We start from the raw sequence: 21,479 nt of genomic DNA, 5'->3' as shown, positions 1-21,479 counted from the left end.
TCCCTTTCACAAAGTGTCCAAATCCGTTATTACTGTCAGTTTAATGTCCCTTCGTATAAGCCACAGATCCTATTATCGGTTATTCGGCATGTAATGGAGTTTAATACTGAGCGCTACTTTTTCTCGCGAACACAATTCCTCAGATATTCTTACTGTGTGACGTAACGGCGAAGTTTTGCCTAGATCTCAGTATAAGTTACAACTTGAGTCTGTCCCGTATAAATTAACTATAGTCACTTTTCCTGCAGTTTAACGGAAGCGCCCTGATCCCTTCCGCAGCGTACCTCACGGAAATGTCTCAAGCCGCAGCTACGAAGCCTTACTCAGAGCGCAGAGAGAACTAACAGTATCCGCATGTGGTGAATATAGTAGAATTTAGAAACAAAAGCAGCGGCGTTGAACCCTCTTTGATTTCCCTGAGGCGCTACTTTGCTGCGGGCGTTATTCTGATGAGAGATTATATATCGATAATTTTAATTAAAAATTTTTCAATGCTATTAATTACTTCCGATATTATCGATAACGTATCCACTATATGAGAATAAGCCTAATAATACTGTTATCAATTAAAAGAGTGGTTATACGGTCTACGTCTGAAAGTGAATGCAAGTTACACACTGGAAGTTTTTGCTGCCGGGTTTATGGACTGGCTGATGTTTGTATCTTGCCGGTAAATATTTTTTTCTGTGACGGTGAGTATCTTTGAAAAAATCTCTCCTTCCATTCGAATGAAATTACGAAACGAATCTCGATCTTAAGAATTATGTGACGAAAGGTGTTGGTAGTCAAGGTAACACCGAGAATGTGGGTATTATGCAGGCAGTGACATTAGACACTATACATTAATTAGATTCTATTTAAACCTGCAGATGGGGTGAAAATTCGACCGAGCTAACAAATAACTTCTACTAGCATCTATCTTAGTTCGTTATACAGCATTACGCAATGCTTCTGTGGCCGAAATGCGCTGTTTAAGCCATCGAACAGTCCAGAATCTTCTCCGCCCTTTTTCGACAGTCGCTAAGAGTTAACGCAGCTATTTTACGCGCTTGTATTTCCATAAGGAAACCGTGTGGTTTGCGAGCCAAATAAAGCCGACAACAGCCACTGGACAGCGCTGAGAACGCAAATCACGTTACGTAGCTCGTCCCGTGTGGCGGCGGCGCTCTCTCTCTCTCTCTCTCTCTCTCTCTCTCTCTCTCTCAATCGGATGTCCCGTTCGCGTCCACGGCAACGTTAGCAGCACTGCAAGTTGCAAAAGAGAGGGATATATACACACGTACGATGATGAATCTCCTCCCTCGACAATTTCTCTCCTTCATACCACCTTGGGGTTACCACAGATGACGTGTCACTGATCTCATTTGTACTGAGATTGCAGAGTACACGAGGTGCCTATCTGCTTTCACCACCCTGAGTGGAATGCATGAGTTCTAATTAACGTTGACCAATCTGCAATCTTCTGTAGTTGTTGTCCCCTGCTCAGAAAACAGCACGTAGGTCGTGAATCTGTTATCTTCAGGCTGTAAGAAACTCTTGCCGAGGAACTGTTATTTTAGAAATAATTAAATTTTAAATTATTTTGTTTACACGGGATGCCACTCGATTTTTATTGGCAGAACACGAGAAACTGCACAATTACATTTCACTTTAGAGTCGCAAATGATTTCCATTCTCCAACAAATTAATGTACTGCACATTTCGGTAATGACTATCACACTGTTCTCAACTACCTGCCCAGATAACCAGATTGCTGATGAAATCCTGAACTGATATCGACTAAGGCAGACAACGCCCGCAACTCGTGGTCGTGCGGTAGCGTTCTCGCTTCCCACGCCCGGGTTCCCGGGTTCGATTCCCGGCGGGGCAGGGATTTTCTCTGCCTCGTGATGGCTGGGTGTTGTCCTTATGTTAGTTAGGTTTAAGTAGTTCTAAGTTCTAGGCGACTGATGACCTCAGATGTTAAGTCCCATAGTGCTCAGAGCCATAAGGCAGACAACATGTCTGTCTTCGGAGACTGCCGAACGAGCTCTGATCTTACAGCCGAACCACTTCGCCCGCCATCCAGGCTAGGAGCAATCCGAAGATCACCGAAGTGTTGCGTCTGCCTTTTCGTTTGTTTTTCTGCTGGTTAGTAATACTTGTCAAGTAATGGAATGATAGCATTCTATTGAGAGATGCTTTAATATAAAATGCAAATAAATACGCTGTTTAGTTTTTCTGCGAGGTGCCGGGGCTAGCAGTGTATTTAACATTAAATTCTTCTAGAATCTTCATATGGAAATGATGCTCTAAGCCCCACCCCCTTTTCTAGCTCTGACTTTTGCTGTTGCACAAGGATTAAGAAGAAACGTGAACTGACTGTAATCGACCCTGCAAGTGGAGTAGAAAAGAGTTTGGCACCTACAATAATTTAATTTGATAGAAATTAATTTGATAATGGAAAGTTTCATTAACGTAGTGAGAAATGAAAGAGTTGCTCTACCGATCTACAGAATGAAAGTCCTCTCCAAAACAACAATTTGATTTATTATGTCTAAACTCAAAGTAATAAACAGAACACATGAAACATTGGATACTAAAATAAATGCTGTGAAGGTAAAGTTGTCCGTAAACTAGCTTGTGACTTTTATGACCAAGTGGTATGTGGAGCCAATTCCTTGCAACTCAGATCTTAAGAGAAACACCTAGCCAATCCAACATTAATTGCTGCTACAGTGATGAGAACTCAGACAATGAACACCCAAGACAGAACCACGTTAGAAAAGACGGGAACAGGCGCGCTCTGCTGAGCTCTGATTGTCACATAGATAAATTACCTAATCTTCCTGTGCTGCGGACATGTATCACCAAGCTGTCTTCTTAACTGCAAGGACACGATCTGGTGTACAGGAGGCGATGGCTGGTTGCTTCGACGTGCCGTCGTGGTGATGATAATGTCGCGAGTATAGCCCGAAACAAATTATCCTGGTCTGTTTGTTCCAGACTAAAGACTTCCTAGCAACACAAATGCGCCTCTGAAGGAGACGAAGAAGGCTCGCCACAAAATCACTGACGGTACAGTGATTGATTTTAACAAGGGAAGTCACACAGTAACTCCGATATAGTCAACTTTAGCCAAAACTGCTCAAGACGGACAACATAGCCCGCTTGTACGCAGAACGCTCAATTGCCAACTGTACTCGGAAAGTTACGTTGAAGTTGAAATTTCAGCAACTTCGTCAGACAGTTACAATTAAATGAAAGTATATTAGACAGCCAACGGAAGGCAGGGTGTCCAGAGCAGCGAGAGCTCAGTCTTGTAACCTACCCCACCGAAAGGCGAGAGTTGACTCTGCCAAGAGCACCCGTGCAAGCCTTACACAAAACATTACCGCCACCACGACAGTGGCCGAGGTTAAACGTGCCAATCAGCAACTCGAAAACCGGCAGAAAATTACACTCTATTGGCGTAGTACTACTATTCCACCAATGGAGATACTTGGCGCCGATTTCTGAGCCGATTTTGCTACGTCACGGAGCTATCCACTGAGCAAGGCAATCACAGTTATGATTTTGCAGAAAACGCGGGAATTTGCCCATTAAGACTGCCTGAGAAGACAAGTCATTCCCAGGCCTCGCTCAAAGCACGTCAGAAAGTGTTTTCACCAAGTTTCTGCGAAGTAACGGAATCTCTAACCCCAGTCTCTCCTTCAGGCGCCTGTGGGCGTGTCGCCCCCGCTCTTATGACAATTTCGGCGTCTGGACAGCATCCACTCGGCTCCCTCACACCCTTCGGCAAAACCGTTTCAAGGTCAGCAGAACTCGCCTGTCACCGGACCACCGCTGCGTGGGAAGTCCGCGTGTGAAGGAATAGCAACTTTTGACAGCATGCAATTAGAGAGGAAAATATTCGTATCTTCTGAGTTCTCAATATTAGCCTTGTAATGACCATACTCGGCTATACTTCCCCAAATCGAATTACTCAGAGTAAGATATAAATATTAGAGGGGGGCAAGTTACTGTGTGTATCGTAAAGGCATGCCACCTCTCATTTCTAATATCTGTAACAGAACGTTAGCATTTTGGAGCGCAACTTCCGAACGCAGTAGGCAATAGCGGAGGAGGACCACAATTTAGGCGTCCTTTTTCACGATACCCGTACCGAACAAACCATCTGTCGTCGGTACCTCACACCACATTACGTCATCTTGCCACAGCTGCCTTCTCAACTGCTCTAAGAAGAGTTTCTTGTACCTGAGTATGATGGCGCGCAAAGCCGAAAATACCACGGCTGCCTCGTCCAGTGTGAGGGTGCCTTTGTGCTTCAGTTCGTTGATATATCTTGGCCGGGTCCGCCGAATATGTAGCCACATAACAACAAATTTAACACGCGTGGCAAGGAAATTGCCTGTGTGTCGACCCTGTGTCCAGCAAATTGAGCTTTATTGGTGTTTCCTCGCTTGTTGTAGCAGTGTGTAGTCAACTCGCTAAGCTGTGGGCGGGCTTCCTGCGGACCGCAAGGAGACGAGAAGCGGCCGCTCTTACCTACCTACCTACCTGCGCGCCTGGCTTCCCAGAGCAGAAGGGCGATCGGTAAGAGGATCGCACACCCCTTGCCCCGGTAATTCAGCGCCTGGTCTGATCCCCGGCAAAGCTTTTGGGTGGCGTCTCGACCTAATAACCGGCCGGGCAGTGGACGTAAGCTGGTGCCGTAACGGCGCTAAACGCCCGTCGCCTCATAGCGCGAATCCGCTCCACTTGTCTTCACTGTCCCTGCAGGTAGCCGCCGGGCCACGGGTCAGCCTCTGCCGGCTTTCCGTCTAAAATACGCCTACGGTGGAGCCCCTCTATACACTCCTTTGTCAAGCGAGAAGCGGTGGGTGCTTTCATTGTACTGATACAGGGCTTCCGCAAGCCCATTTTACACGGATGAAAGGCAACCCTCACATTAATCCTCTACACTACTGAGCTTATGAAATCAGTCGATATAAGGAATTTCTGAAAATATTTTACATGGAGAAAAGTGGCGGTTTGGCTATGATAATTTAGAGATGAGTGAAAAACTGTCTTGGTCTCAATAAAATATTCCTTTGCAACGGTTACCGGTTTCGATCACAATGTGACCATCTTCAGACCATTTATCTCATGTTGGTAGGCGGCGATGGTGAACGGAGCAGGTGCTGCGACTCCACGGACGTCAACTGCTCAAGCGACTGCTGGGTTGTATTTATAGTACTGATGATAGCTGCGCTATCAGCTGAAATCAAGATTTCCAATAAAATACAGATGATATTATGACTCATGCTGACCTTCTTTCTGTCCGAGATTGATGGAATTTTTCGTAAGGAATTTATCGCATGTGGTCAGACAGCCACCGAGAAGTTCTATTATGATGTTTTGAGGACGCTGAGGGAAGATAATAGACCCAAAAGGTCTGAGGGATGGGAAAGCGAACACTGACTGTTGCGTCATTCCAATGCATCTACACACACGTCGCTCACTGTGCGACAGTTCATCGCAAAAAAGAAAAAAGAACAACAACATCAATATGACAACTCCATCCTGCGCACCCTAATGGCCTGATGTAGCCTCTTGCGTATCGTTGCTCTTCCGAAAAACAAAACTGAAGTTGAAATGGTAGCGTTATGATTCCATACAAGAGATTCAAGCGGAATCACTACTTTTGAACACAATTCACCCAGAAGACTTCCAACACGGCTATTGGTAACGAGAAAATAGTTGCTACGGTTGCATGCTTTGAAGGTAACGTCGGGAATTAAGACGTGTTTCGCTACTTTTCGGTGGATATTCTCGGAAATTTTGGTTAGCATACAGACTAATTGCCTAACCCGAGCTTGTTCAGGTGATGTTGGGGAGATTTTACATCATTCCTCGTAATAAACCTGCCAGACACGAAGCCTGCTGTAAATGTAGCAAAATGGAAGTTAAAGCGTATGAGGAGGGAAAACAATTCGGTAATGTTCGAAATAAGCATTAGTAGTATGCCACTTGACGCAGTCAGGTCGATTAAAAATCTGGGCGTGAACATTTCAGAGCGATATGAAATGGAACGAGCATGCGATGAAGGTAGTAGGGAATGTGAATGGTCGATTTCGGTTTGTTGGGAGAATTGGAGGAAAGTGTGGTACATGTGTGAAAGGGACCACACTTAGAACACTAGTGCGACCCGTTCTGTAGTAGTACTCTAGTGTTTGAGATCCCTGTCAGGTCAGATCAGTGGAAGACATCGAAGCAATTCAGAGGCAAGCTGCTAGATTCGTTACCGGTAGTTTCGATCAACAAGCGAGTTTTATTCGTTTCGCAGAAAAGCTGAATGCAGAACTATTCACTGCCGCCAACCAGCATTTCGCGCAAGAACCACGAAGGTAAGGCAGGAGAAATTGCGGCTCGTGGGGACGCATATTGAAAGTCATTTTCTCCTCTCTCTGTCTGCGAGAGGAGCAGGAAGGAAATTGACTACTAGTGGTATAAGGTACCCTCCGCCACGCACCGTCCAGGTCACAGCGGGAGTGGCACGCCGCTGAGCCACTTGCCAGGCGGTCCCCGCCGTGTATACCGTGCCCTGGGCTGTCATTCACCCCCGTGGCGCACTGTCCGGCTACAACAATGGCCCACACCCCCACCCCGCGGCGCCGGCATACATAACGCATGTTCGGCGCCAGGTCGCGCGAACAGCAGCGCTTCGCAATGCGGGGGAACCCCCGCCCCTGTCCGTCTGGCGGGCCGCACAATAACTCTGCAGCACTGCCGCGCCACGCGTACCAACATTCCGGCCGCCCTGAATAAAACATGTCGCGGCAAAGCGCCGCTGTTTATCCTCAACTCTGCGCCGCCGCGCGATACTCAACTTCTCCCGCTAGTCTGCTTTCACTTCCCCGTCTGTCTCTCTCTCTCTCTCTCTCTCTCTCTCTCTCTCTGCTGGAACCCCTTTGTCACTCTAACGACCACAACCAGCTTCTGCTGTATGTCCAGCGGACTGCAGGACATTAAACAGTGCATCCGAACTGCGCGGTTAAAGCCTCGTTGCTGGGTGTATGTCTGAATACGCTCGCAACCTCGATAAATTCTGTTCATAATCGTTACTATGCTGCTGAGCAGTGTCGTCATGACGAGCAACTGTTTCTAATCTATGTCAACATACAGCAAATGGGATGTCTTCCCATGAATCCTTTCTCGAAACCTGTGGTGGGAAAAGTAAGCCACTGCATTATGATATCAAAAAATGTTTGTAAAACAGTACGGCCGGCCGGAGTGGCCGTGCGGTTATAGGCGCTACTGTCTGGAACCGCGTGGCCGTTACGGTCGCAGGTTCGAATCCTGCCTCGGGCATGGATGTGTGCGATGTCCTTAGGTTAGTTAGGTTTAAGTAGTTCTAAGTTCTAGGGCCACAGTAGTTAAGTCCCATGGTGCTCAGAACCATTTGAACCATTAAAACAGTACGTTCCAATCGCGAAGAGCTGCTGATAAATAATTCGTATACAACCGTGAAACTGGGCAGCTTTGTAACAGTTTTAGCATTTTTTTGCAAGATAAACTTATAGCGGAAATGGGGAAGATAGATACGTCCTATAGGAAAATTAAAGAGGCTTCTGAAGAAAAGACAAAAAGCTGTATGAAAATCAAGAGTTCAGATGGGAAGTTAAAGAGGCCTTTGAGGAAAAGAGAAGAAGCTTTATGAAGATCAAAGCTCAGATGGAAAGCAGATGCGATGGAAAGAACAGAAAGTTTAAAGGTCAAAGGAGTATACAGAAGTTCTATAACAGGGAGACGAATTTAAAGACAATATTATAGAAACGACGTAGATGAAGATGAGTTAGGAGATAAGATACTGCGTGAAGAATGTGACAGAGCACAGAAAGACCTAACTGGTTCAGGGTCCTGGGAGTAGACGACATTCTGTTAGAGCTACTGATATCCTTGGGAGAGCCAGTCATGGCAAAACTCTTCCATCTGGTAAGCAAGATGTATGTGGCAGGCGAAATACCAGCTTCTCCTCTGTGTTTTTATTTAAAGTCCATGTCTCTACACCATATAGGAGCACAGAGTATACATAGCAGTGAAAGAGTCTGATTTGTCTTCTTAAAGTTAGATTATGGCTTTTGAAGACGGCATTCATTTCCTGAAACACACTTCTTGCTCTCCTACTGCGAATCTTGATTTCTTGCGAGCTAACCCAATTTTCATATATTGTGGTTCCAAAGTATGTATAATGTTTCACCCCTTCTATTGTTCTTTGGTTTATGACTAAGTTTACTCCTGTAGTATTTCTCTTACTTATTACCTTGAGGTTTTGTCTTTGTGGTGTTTGTCAAGCCCACACTGACTGCTGACTCTTACTATTCTATCTCTTCAAGGATTACTTAAAACATATAAAAAATAAATTTACATTAACGAGGCGAAATCCATCGTTTTACTGTATCAAATATGCATTTAGGACTCGAGAAACTGCTTACATTTCCTTCCTCACACTGTGTTGTTCGCGAAAGCGTTACATCATTTTCTATTTCAACAACTGTTTCGTGTACACGACAGAAATTAATAGCAAGGAGCAATCGGAAACAGTAGACCTTCAATATTTCGTGTGACCTAACATGGTACCAACAGCTTCAACGCAACGTACAGCGTATGTTTGTAGCGCAATCTCTACTTATTATACCTCTATTGTATTTATTCAGTGCATTTATTAACTGTAGCGTTGGTTACTACTGCGCTGCATTGTTCTGTCTCAAATTATTTGAGTTGGGACCGCTGTATGCAATTCAGTTTATCATTTGTTTGTTGGATCCTCTCTTTCCCTCCCTCTCTCTCCCTGTCTGTATGTGTGGGAGGGGACGTTTGTGTGTTTGTTTGTGTGTGTGTGTGTGTGTGTGTGTGTGTGTGTGTGTGTGTGTGGCTTTGAAGTAATTTATTTCAACTTGCTACTCACTTACGTAATTTACTTTGACTAGGTAATTTAGAAATTAATTGCTTAATTTACGCCCGTAAGTTGGATCGAGGATGATATTACCTAGGATACACGGAACGGTATCCCCTGTCTCGGGATTCATGTTTTAGAGGACGTGGTGGAGACTGTAGAACCAACTAAATTAAAATCTCAGATGTTTTGAATACCATTCTGTAATTATATTCCCTGCTGTGGCGGTGATATTATGCTAGAGACGTTCCGCGTGTGGAATTTTCATCGCTGGCTCTCTACTTGTCTTTTACTCAGTCGGTACTAAACTACAAACTACTGAACTACGGCGACTATTCTCCATTACATTTGTTTGGTTAATTCGAACTGCAAACACGTATTTCAGCGTCACAAACTAAAGGCGCCTTAAAATGTTGTACATTCTGGTAACTCAGTAGAATTACGACACTTAAGATGAGCAGCATTTGAATGAACTTGTCTCCTTATTGGTCTTCGTTATCTCCAGATGTAACTTATTTTGCCCGTGAAATTGACATTGGATATTTCTTGAGTCATCGGTCATCTGCCTGGTTTGATGCTCTCCTGTGGCGGCATTTTCATCTCACAGTAGCACTTGCAACATGCGTCCTCTGTTATACGCTGGATGTATCCCGGTCTCTGTCTTCGTTTACAGTTTTTACCCTCTACAGCTCCCCCTAGTAGTATGGGAGTCATTCGGTGATGTCTTAACAAACGCCCTATCATAATGTCCCTTCTTCTGATCAGTGTTTTCCATGTATTCCTTTCCTCGCGGATTCTGAGGTGAACCTCCTCATTCCTTACCTTCTCAGTCTGCCTAATTTTCAACAGTCGTCTGTAGCACCAAATCTCAAATTCTTAGATTTTCTTCTGTTTCGATTTTCCTTACAGTCCATGTTTCACTGCCATAAAATCTTGTGCTCCTGACGTACATTCTCAGAAATTTCTTACTCAAGTTAAGACGTGTGTTACATACTAGTAGGCTTCTCCTGCACAGGAATGTCGTTTTTGACAGTGTTAGTTGGCTTTTTATGTCCTTGCTGTCTAGGTAGCCGAATTCCTTAATTTAATATACTTCGTGATCACCAATTATGATGTCACGGTCTTAGCAGGAGAAATTATAATCCAGTCTTTGTGGTTATTGCTGTCCTTTAAATCGATTGCCACATGAGTATCCGAGCTTCGCTAATTTCATTAATGTTCCTCACGAATTCCAATTTACGCGTGAAAATTAACGATTATTTTACACCATTGTATAGCATCACGTGTTGTTCTTTGGATCAAATCACACGCGCTGGGGCAATGTGGAACTGAGATCAGCATCATCATCAAAAACATCGTACAGGGTGAGGAAAATAAAAGTGGCCCAGAGAACGGAGTACCTGTGTACAAAAAAGTATCGGGTGATCAAAAAGGCAGTATAAATTCGAAAACTTAATAAACCACGTAATAATGTAGATAGAGAGGTAAAAATTGACACACATGCTTGGAATGACATGGGGTTTTATTGGAACAAAAAAAGTATTGCTAGACGCATTAAAGATATCTTACATGCGTCGTTTGGAGAAGATCGTGTGCTCAGCGCCCCTTTCGTCATGCTTGGCTTCCCAGGTCTTCAGACCTCAGTCCGTGCGATTATTGGCTTTGGGGTTACCTGAAGTCGCAAGTGTATCGTGATCGACCGACATCTCTAGGGATGCTGAAAGACAACATCCGACGCCAATGCCTCACCATAACTCCGGACATGCTTTACAGTGCTGTTCACAACATTATTCCTCAATTACAGTTATCGTTGAGGAATGATGGTGGAAATATTGAGCATTTCCTGTAAAGAACATCATCTTTGCTTTGTCTTACTTTGTTATGCTAATTATTGCTATTCTGATCAGATGATGCGCCATCTGTCGGACATTTTTTGAACTTTGTATTCCTTTTTTTTTTTTTTGGTTCTAGTAAAACCCATGTCATTCCAAGCATGTGTGTCAACTTGTACCCCTCTCTATCTACATTATTCCGTGATTTATTCAGGTTTCAAATTTATACTGACTTTTTTATCACCCAGTACATCAGAGGAAAGGAAATGCAGTACTAATCTATAGCAGATGTTGAAAGTGACCAGTATTCATCTCTTGGCAATTTTGGACCCCGGTTCTGAATGGTTTTTGACTTGTTCGAAACAGATCTTGTCTGACGCCATTTCTGGATTGTAAGCGTTGCGTGGCTCTTGTCTGACGCCATTTCTGGATTGTAAGCGTTGCGTGGCACCCTTTGCTGGCACTTTTGACTCCATTATACTTCTTAGCAAACAAATGAATACGTTTCCACGACTTTGTTGTCACTTAACGTTCTGTAACTGGCACCCGCTGCTCCATCGTCCCCTTTCTACTGGCTTCACTCACAGTGACACAGCTCGCACTACGCTCTGAACAGGTGTGAATCACATGGCGGGCGAATATGTGGACTGCATGTCACGGGGTGTGGTTACAAGCATACATTCACATCTAAGGCTGGTATTACACTATCAAATTTCTTTGTGAAATATCATTGTCAAAAATCTTTGTCAAAGATATTTGATGGTGTAATAGGGAACTTTGTCAAATGTCGTCCAATATTTGATCAAATCTAGGGCCTCGCTGTAGATTTGATCAAAGAAGTCGCTTGTCTTCTGTTCACTGCAATGTAACATGTTACCACACAGAGCCCTAGCATCGCTGCAGCGTTCTGTCGTCTGTAGTGTTTTTATAAACATCGCCGGTAAATACAATTGGTGTGTGCCGACAACCACAAAATTAATAGAGGTGTATGAAGCCGATGAGGCGCTTTACAACGTGAGGCACGCTGAATACAAAAATAGATTAAGAAGATTGGAGACCTGACCTAACCTAACCTAACCTAACTTAACCCTATGACGCCTAAGGGGGGGGGGTTAGTTGAACCCACAATTTTTGTATGCCCCCTGATTTTTCCCTTTGAGTTATTGTTTGTTAGCTATTTTATGAAACGTTAGTGTCAATACATTTTATAGAAAAATTTTTCTTTGAAAGAAAAAATAAATAAACTTATTATGGGTCCAACAAACCCACCCCTTAGACTTCCATGCTATAGAAAATTTCCCTTAATAGGATTTCGTATTTCCCATCTCTACAACAATGCAAGTTAGTTTCTTGTTGGTTGGTATTCTTGATATTCACAACAATCGGTTTACTTTCAGAGGAAGTGATTGTTGATGTCAGTCAGCTGTTATTTATCTTGTAAACTTGCAGTGAGTTAGTGCAGTTCCCAACACGTAGGCCTCCAGTAACTTTGGTGTCCTACACAGCAAAAACGAAACCAAGTAAAAACTCACTGATGTTGTCAACAATGCACCAAGATAAAGACACTGTTGGAGGAGAGAAGAATAGAACCGAGATAAATGCATATTATAATTCCACTAAAGGTGGAATTGATACCATTTATCAAATGGCTCGTATGTACACCTGCAAGAGGGGAACAAAGAAATGGCCTCTATCTGTATTTTACTCTCTCATCGACATTTGTGCTATCAATGGAACCACCATATTCATCCAGCAACATCCAAGATGGAATGAAAAGAAACACAACAAACGGGAACTTTATCTTCTGCAAGCAGGAATGGAACTAGTGAAATTGCAGGTAGAAGAAAGAAGTGCCAATGCAAGAGGGTTATTTAACCAAATTGTTCAATCAATGGAGACTATTCTACAAAAGAAAATCAAAGAAGTGGCAACAGAAGCACGTCAGCCTCCTGCAGGGAAAGGTCGGTACCATATTTGTGTAAGAAAAGCTAAAACAAAGAAGCAGAAGTACAACAATCTTAAGTAAACCAAAAAAGCATTGTGGACAGTGTCATAAACATGTGTGTAACACACATTCAGAAAAAAATGTGAAATGTGTCTCTTGCCTTGAAGTTGAGTACTCAGAGTAGTCTATTGTATATGAATACATCTGTATTTTGTATTGCAATATGCCAATTTTTTATTCACTCAATCCAATATTTATAACAATTAGCAACATTTATAATCCGATGCCTTAGTTAAAATACATAAACCATTTTGAAAGTTGTAATTTTTTGTCAGTAAACTTATTTAATACCTGTGGGCTTGGCGAACCCCCCTCTCAGGCATCCAAGTTAGAAAAAAAGGCTTGGGCGTCCTAGGATTAACCTAACCTAACCCTCTCCTGTAGCAAGGAATCGGAGTGTTACAGTGAGCCTGTCTTCTGCAGATGTAGCAGTTCTTAAGGGAATATTGTGCTTTGTGATATGAGGATACACTTCACTGAGCACATACAGAAATGTGTGCTCATCCATTCTTAAGTACTTGATGTACGAATTGACGTCCTCCACTATAATCTCACATAACAAGTTTTGTTGAGTGCTTTTATCGTGTCGTCGTAAAACCCACGGCTTCACCCAGATATGTTTCCTTTTCTTCCCCTGCTTCTCTTCCGCACACAGTGCAATTATGGTACATGCAACTGCTGCGGTTAATAACAAGTTGTTTTGAAACTTCCTGGCAGATTAAAACTGTGTGCCGGACCGAGACTCGAACTCGGGACCTTTGCCTTTCGCGGGCAAGTGCTCTACCAACTGAGCTACCCAAGCACGACTTACGCCCCGTCCTCACAGCTTTACTTCTGCCAGTACCTCGTCTCCTACCTTCCAAACTTTACAGAAGCTCTCCTGCGAACCTTGCAGAACTAACACTCCTGAAAGAAAGGATATTGCGGAGACATGGCTTAGCCACAGCCTGGGGGATGTTTCTAGGATGAAATTTTCACTCTACAGCGGAGTGTGCGCTGATATGAAACTTTCTGGCAGATTAAAACTGTGTGCCGGACCGAGACTCGAACTCGGGACCTTTGCCTTCCGCGGGCAAGTGCTCTACCAACTGAGCTACCCAAGCACGACTCACGCCCCGAGTTCGAGTCTCGATCCGGCACACAATTTTAATCTGCCAGGAAGTTTCATATCAGCGCACACTCCGCTGTAGAGTGAAAATTTCATTCTAGGAACAAGTTGTTTTTATCAGCCATCTTGAACTTGGACGAAAAATATGGTGACAGTGTAATACCCCTTGTAGTGCTACGTCAAAGATCTTTGTCAAATATATTTGACGGGATATTTGATCACGTCTTTGATCAAATCATTGACAAAGAAATTTGATAGTGTAATACCGGCCTAATCGTATCCACCCGTCTGGGAAATTTTTATTTGTCACACCCTGTATAAGGGAGAAACAAACGTGGGTTCACGCCCATGACAGAACTGGGAAGCGGCAAACTTGGAACACCGGCTTCGCATCTCCCTCATCGCAGGTAACAGTCCAAACGAGAAGAGACTACCGGACGGTGTATCAGATGCTGATGTCATCGACAGCCGTTGTACAGCCATTCTTGCAGAATCATCGCGGCAGTATCATCCGTCAGAGCCGTGGCGATGACAGCGCGCCGCGCTGCCGATGCGCGAATGATTGCGTCAAAACCGGTTGCGGAAACGTTTAAAAAGCTTCGCCCGATCGGTCGGCTGCCTAACACGGGCCGGACACAATGGCCGCAAAAACAACAACAACAAAAACAGCAACAACTGCGGCGGCAGCGAACGCGGCTGCTGGTGAAATATGGTGGGCGTGCGGACACAGATTAAGATCGCCGCTTGTAATGGGCGACAAAACGCACCGGCCGGCTGGATGACTGCTGATTTATTGCGCCAGTGTACAAACGCGCTGCGACAGATAAGCAATAAATCGGATCGCCGCCGCCAGATGTGATTTGGCGGCGCGGGTTTCGCTGGCGGTTGCGACTGTGCCTCGCCAAAGAAACGGCGGGCGACCGGTGGTTGATAACAACAGAAGGGGGGGGGGGGAGAGGGGGGGGAGCACGGCGGAGCGCTTCATTTCCGGTTGCAAATGGAGGCGGCGGCTGCGGCAGCGTGACAGCTAATTCCCAGAAACGGCGCGCCATTGTCTCTGGCCGTTTGTGGCCGACGGCCAACTTGGGGAACAACAGCGCTGGCCACGCCGAAACAACTGATGACTCTGGCGTTCACTTGTCCTTTTTTTCAGTACGCGTTCAGTAGCGCAGCTATTGTGCTGATATCCCAATTGCATCAAACTACCGCATGTCTAGTGCACTGTGAAAAAGCAATAAACGTGAGTTATAGAATGAAACAGCGCACGGAAATATATTTGCAAATTTTACGACGACTTCCGCCGATGAAAACTATAGATGACATATACAGGGTACAACAACATAAACAACAGCAATAATAATAATGAGCGTATGGCATTGGTGGCCGGGAGACCCCTCGCGGGGCGGTTCTGCCGCCACTCCGCAAGTTCTTTAACGCCACTAGGGCGACTTGCGAGTGAATGAGGATGAAATGATGATGAAAGACACACAACTTCCAGTAATCTCGAGGGAGAGAAAATCCCTGACCCCGTCGGCAATCGAATCCGGGACCCCGTGCGCGGGAAGCGAGAACGCTACCGCAAGACCACGAGCCGCGGACGAAATAATGGTAATAACACGTTTTGAAATATTGTACATGACTGGAGCAACGACCGCAGAATGAAATCTTCTTGCAGGAATATTAAAAAGTCAATTGCAAATTGGAAGGTTTATTAAAACCCCTTTCCCATGGTTTCAACGTTTATAGAAACTTCTTGTTCAGAAGGTGAAATAGATAACTGGATTACATGTTGCGGCTGAGGTACGTCAAAATGTTTTTAGAAGAAAATAATAACACGGTTGTCTTACCCGAATTCTTTCCTGGGCCAGATGACCTACAAAGGAACTCTACGAACACGCAGACATCACAGATAAATTTAGGAAAAGACGCTTAAGGTTCTACGGACACCTACGTAGTATGGATGAAAACAGAATCACAAACAGAATTTTTAACATCGTTAATACAATAAAATTAAAAGACCAATTAGACAAAAGAAACACAAGAAGACCTACAACAATTGAAAATTTCAGAAGAAGACATTGAGGACAGAAAGCAGTTCAGAAGTAAAATCAAAAACAAGAAATTATAACAAGTATGAAACAAAAAAGCAACAGAGGAAGAAATGTACAGACGAAAAGAAGAAAACACGCAGTGAAATAACGTAGAGGTTTTGGGGGGGGAAAAAGGAAAGAAGAAAAGGAAGTGAAGCTCTGATTGGCTCAAGTTCATGGTAATAATCGAGAGTAATAATAATAATAATAATAATAATAATATCGCAGAATATAATATTACAATCAAGAATCCTTTAATAAAGACTTAAAGTCTCCTGGTTTGCTCCAGAAAGACGACCGTTTTTGCCGGCCGAAGTGGCCGAGCGGTTAAAGGCGCTACAGTCTGGAACCGCACGACCGCTCCGGTCGCAGGTTCGAATCCTGCCTCGGGCATGGATGTGTGTGATGTCCTTAGGTTAGTTAGGTTTAAGTAGTTCTAAGTTCTAGGGGACTTGTGACCACAGCAGTTGAGTCCCATAGTGCTCAGAGCCATTTGAACCATTTGAACGACCGTTTCTGAGTAACAACCGTTTTCAAATAACTTGCCAGGAGCTATAAAAAGTGAAGGTAACTTTAAAGGATTTATACGTTCTCCATCAACTCCCTTGACGAATGTTGTTAATGGTATCCAGTAACTAAGGTATCACATAAAATTTGCTCCTCCATAGTAGTAATGCGACATACTTCGGTATTTGTGACAAGTTTGACGTAAACTTCTCATGCAAATGTTTTAGATTTTTCAGTTTTCAGTTATTCTACTTCCTTCAGGACCATTTCACTTAAGCCGTCCTCACACAGGAAATTTGTGGTAAGTGCTTATGGGACCAAACTGCTGAGGTCATCAGTCCCTAGGCTTACACACTGCTTAATCTAACTTAAACTAACTTACACTAAGGACAACACATGCCCATGCCCGAGGGCGGACTCGAACCCCCGACAGGGGGAGCCGCGCGAATCGTTACAAGGCGCCGAAGACCGCGCGGCTACACCGCGAGGCACGGGAAGAATTATGTTTGAAGCTTCAGAGTACCGATATTCTGAACTCAGGGAGTCGGACTTCGTTCCCAGCCAGCACATGTAGAAGCCAACAGTTTAACACAGCCGGACCGTGCAGTATGTAAGGTTTACAATTTGAGTCTTCTGGAAGTGTCATAAAAGTTGCACTTGGCATACCTTCGTAAATATTATGTGGTTATCCATCCTACCAGTAACGACTCTTGCAGCACGCCTTTGAATTGCTTCGATGTCTTACTTTAATCTGAACTGGTGGGGATACCAAACATTTAAGCAGTATCCAGGAATAGGCTATACAAGAGTTCTGCACGCGGTCGCCTTTATAGATGAACTACACTTTCCTAGTATTCTTCCAATAAACCTAAGTCGACCATTTTCCGTCCCTACAACCTAAAAAAATGGTTCAAATGGCTCTCAGCACTGTGCGACTCAACTGCTGAGGTTATCAGTCGCCTAGAACTTAGAACTAATTAAACCTAACTAACCTAAGGACAGCACACAACACCCAGCCATCACGAGGCAGAGAAAATCCCTGACCCCACCGGGAATCGAACCCGGGAACCCGGGCGTGGGAAGCGAGAACGCTACCGCACGACCACGAGATGCAGGCCCTACAACCTACCTTACATGCTAGTTCCATTTCATGTCGTTTTGTATCGTTAATGGCTTCTGCAGTTTACGTATTTATTTTTTAAAGTAATAATTTTATTTTAAATATATTTTAATTTAATGATAAATAACCGCAGAAAATTGCCCAAAGTTTCACAGTATATTCTCTAGGCCTTTATTTAGCACAGACATTTCCCCGTTCTTAAAAATATTTGTCCATTATCGAGAAACACCCTAAAAACTTGTTTTTTGGTACCAGAGATTCGATAGGCAGTAGACCGCTCCATTCGTACCATCAACAGAGCAGGCTCTGCTAACGGTGTACTACGCCTTCCACATCGCTGGCATCGGGTTCTACACAACACTGGTGACTACTTTGAAGGACAGTAACAGTGCAAACCTGTAATTCCTTTGTATCGGTTGTGAATAAATAGTTGCCACTATTTAAGTTCCAATCCTTGTACTTATGAAACGTAACTGGCGCTCCTTCCACATACTTCTCTTTACATCCGTAGCAGTGACAATACTGCATGATAGCTATTACTAAAGCTGAAATTTTAGACAAGCAGGGTCAATCCCGAAAATTACGTGACTAGCCTGGTTTGACATTGAGAACACGCACAGTACACTGCGCTCACTCCAAAGATATACGTACTTACTTTATGTGAAGTGGTTATTTCCTTCTTCTACGATGTTTTCAAGATCAGATTGCAATGTAGATGTATAATTCCACGTGTGGATGAACATATGGAATGAGTTTTTCGATTGTATACCACAACACGAAGGGCATACAGCGTACTGGTTATGAATAAGCAAGTAACACTGCCTCTGTGGAATATAAGCGCAATTACAGTTATGGTTATTGATATTCCACAGTGTATATACACTCCTGGAAATGGAAAAAAGAACACATTGACACCGGTGTGTGAGACCCACCATACTTGCTCCGGACACTGCGAGAGGGCTGTGCAAGCAATGATCACACGCACGGCGCAGCGGACACACCAGGAAGCGCGGTGTTGGCCGTCGAATGGCGCTAGCTGCGCAGCATTTGTGCACCGCCGCCGTCAGTGTCAGCCAGTTTGCCGTGGCATACGGGGCTCCATCACAGTCTTTAACACTGGTAGCATGCCGCGACAGCGTGGACGTGAACCGTATGTGCAGTTGACGGACTTTGAGCGAGGGCGTATAGTGGGCATGCGGGAGGCCGGGTGGACGTACCGCTGAATTGCTCAACACGTGGGGCGTGAGGTCTCCACAGTACATCGATGTTGTCGCCAGTGGTCGGCGGAAGGTGCACGTGCCCGTCGACCTGGGACCGGACCGCAGCGACGCGCGGATGCACGCCAAGACCGTAGGATCCTACGCAGTGCCGTAGGGGACCGCACCGCCACTTCCCAGCAAATTAGGGACACTGTTGCTCCTGGGGTATCGGCGAGGACCATTCGCAACCGTCTCCATGAAGCTGGGCTACGGTCCCGCACACCGTTAGGCCGTCTTCCGCTCACGCCCCAACATCGTGCAGCCCGCCTCCAGTGGTGTCGCGACAGGCGTGAATGGAGTTACGAATGGAGACGTGTCGTCTTCAGCGATGAGAGTCGCTTCTGCCTTGGTGCCAATGATGGTCGTATGCGTGTTTGGCGCCGTGCAGGTGAGCGCCACAATCAGGACTGCATACGACCGAGGCACACAGGGCCAACACCCGGCATCATGGTGTGGGGAGCGATCTCCTACACTGGCCGTACACCACTGGTGATCGTCGAGGGGACACTGAATAGTGCACGGCACATCCAAACCGTCATCGAACCCATCGTTCTACCATTCCTAGACCGGCAAGGGAACTTGCTGTTCCAACAGGACAATGCACGTCCGCATGTATCCCGTGCCACCCAACGTGCTCTAGAAGGTGTAAGTCAACTACCCTGGCCAGCAAGATCTCCGGATCTGTCCCCCATTGAGCATGTTTGGGACTGGATGAAGCGTCGTCTCACGCGGTCTGCACGTCCAGCACGAACGCTGGTCCAACTGAGGCGCCAGGTGGAAATGGCATGGCAAGCCGTTCCACAGGACTACATCCAGCATCTCTACGATCGTCTCCATGGGAGAATAGCAGCCTGCATTGCTGCGAAAGGTGGATATACACTGTACTAGTGCCGACATTGTGCATGCTCTGTTGCCTGTGTCTATGTGCCTGTGGTTCTGTCAGTGTGATCATGTGATGTATCTGACCCCAGGAATGTGTCAATAAAGTTTCCCCTTCCTGGGACAATGAATTCACTGTGTTCTTATTTCAATTTCCAGGAGTGTATTTTATTGTAGTACCCGTCCCTTTATTTATTTATTTTTTGGAGATGCTGGAAAATTGCTGAAGGCACGAAATTAACCAACCACAGAACAAAATGTGACGTTTGTTACACATAGCGTTCACAGTCTTGCTACTTTAACCCTTTGAAGAGTAAATTTTTAAACACTAGGCTGCTTTTCTGGAGTGATTTATTTTGGGATTGTTGAAATACATAATTTTTAAAATAAAACAAGCTGTTTGCTTGTATTTTATTACTTGATAAGTACTAAAAGGACGTTTAAAATTTTTTATTGAGCTAACATTTCAGCAAAGTAGTTATAACAGCACCGGAAACATCAAGGCCAGAAGTATCCTTAATTTATGTTCATCTTCCTGTCTACACTGCCGACGGCCTTGCTGCAGTGGTAGCACCGGTTCTCGTCAGATCACCGAAGGTCAGAGCTTCAGGCTCGGCGAGCACTTAACTGAGAAATAGCGGTACGGTTCGCGAAAACTGACATACGGCCGGGAGAGCGGTGTGCTGACCACACGCCACTCCGCATCCACATCCGGTGGCGCCTAAGGGCTGAGCATGTCACGGCGGTCGGTCAGTGCCGTTGGGTCTTCAAGGCCTATTCAGATGGTGTTTTGTTTTGTTTCGTTTCTGTGTACAGTACAATATCTAAAATAAATCTTGTTTCGACAACGCACTATATAAACCGTTTTATTCGAAATCTGTGCTTTGTGGTTGGTATGTACTGTTTGAAAACTAGTCTACCTTTCTACAGCATTAGAGACACATCAGTGCATACATAGCTGAATGGGTTTAGAATAGACTTGAATATCATTGATGAAATATTCACTAGATCCTTTTTATGAAGCCTATTCGGCCTCTCTGCGTCTCCCAAAACGCCTGCGTTGTTGAAATGTAACATTCGAAGACCAGCCATAAATCCCTGCCTAGGTACTACTTTCGACAAGAAAAGTGCCTGAGTCGATGGGTCTGTAGACCAATAGTCTGTAGACCAGTAGCCCTTCATTTTATTCTTTTATACGTAAGTTATCAGCATGCAGGCTTCTGAAAACTTATACATCTCGTCTGTACTTGTACCTTTAACTGTATTCTCCTGTATGATCCTTTACATCGTTTATTGACTATTTTGTAAAATCTGTTGGTTTCCTGGCAATGTATTCCATCAGTTAAATATCAAATATAAGCTCAAAAATTTCGCTTTCATTAGGTTCCTCGCCGGCCGGCGTGGCCGAGCGGTTCTAAGCGCTTCAGTCTGGAACTGAGCGACCGCTACGGTCGCCTCGGGGATGTATGTGTGTGATGTCCTTAGGTTAGTTAGGTTTAAGTAGTTGTAAGTTCTAGGGGACTGATGATCTCAGATATTAAGTCCCATAGTGCTCAGAGCCACTTGAACCATTAGGTTCCTCACTTAGTCCACAATGAGGATTCATTCCAGAATTATCCCTAGAAAAAGTATAATCCTGAAGTGGAAACACGGCGTCTGTCACCTATCTGTACGCACTGTTTCCGACTTCTTGCTTCTTTTTCGCCTGTGAGAATTCCAGTTCGTGAATAATTTCAACGTCAATCGATGAATCCTCACTTTG

At 44.7% G+C, this 21,479-nt stretch overlaps 1 protein-coding gene and 1 non-coding gene across 2 annotated transcripts in view; one reads left to right on the top strand and one right to left on the bottom strand.

Moving 5' to 3' along the window:
- LOC124545907 (somatomedin-B and thrombospondin type-1 domain-containing protein-like) overlaps window positions 1-21,479 on the top strand; it is a 301,283-nt gene that overhangs the window by 94,335 nt on the left and 185,469 nt on the right. The window lies entirely within an intron of this gene.
- On the bottom strand, window positions 13,784-13,858 carry Trnap-cgg. Its single transcript has one exon. It is a non-coding gene; the product is annotated as a tRNA-Pro (tRNA).

The sequence above is a fragment of the Schistocerca americana genome, chromosome 8, assembly GCF_021461395.2.
Source record: "Schistocerca americana isolate TAMUIC-IGC-003095 chromosome 8, iqSchAmer2.1, whole genome shotgun sequence".
In the NCBI taxonomy this organism is placed as follows: domain Eukaryota; kingdom Metazoa; phylum Arthropoda; class Insecta; order Orthoptera; family Acrididae; genus Schistocerca; species Schistocerca americana.
The sequence above is the reverse complement of the archived record's forward strand: the minus strand, read 5'-3'. Positions and strand labels throughout refer to the sequence as shown.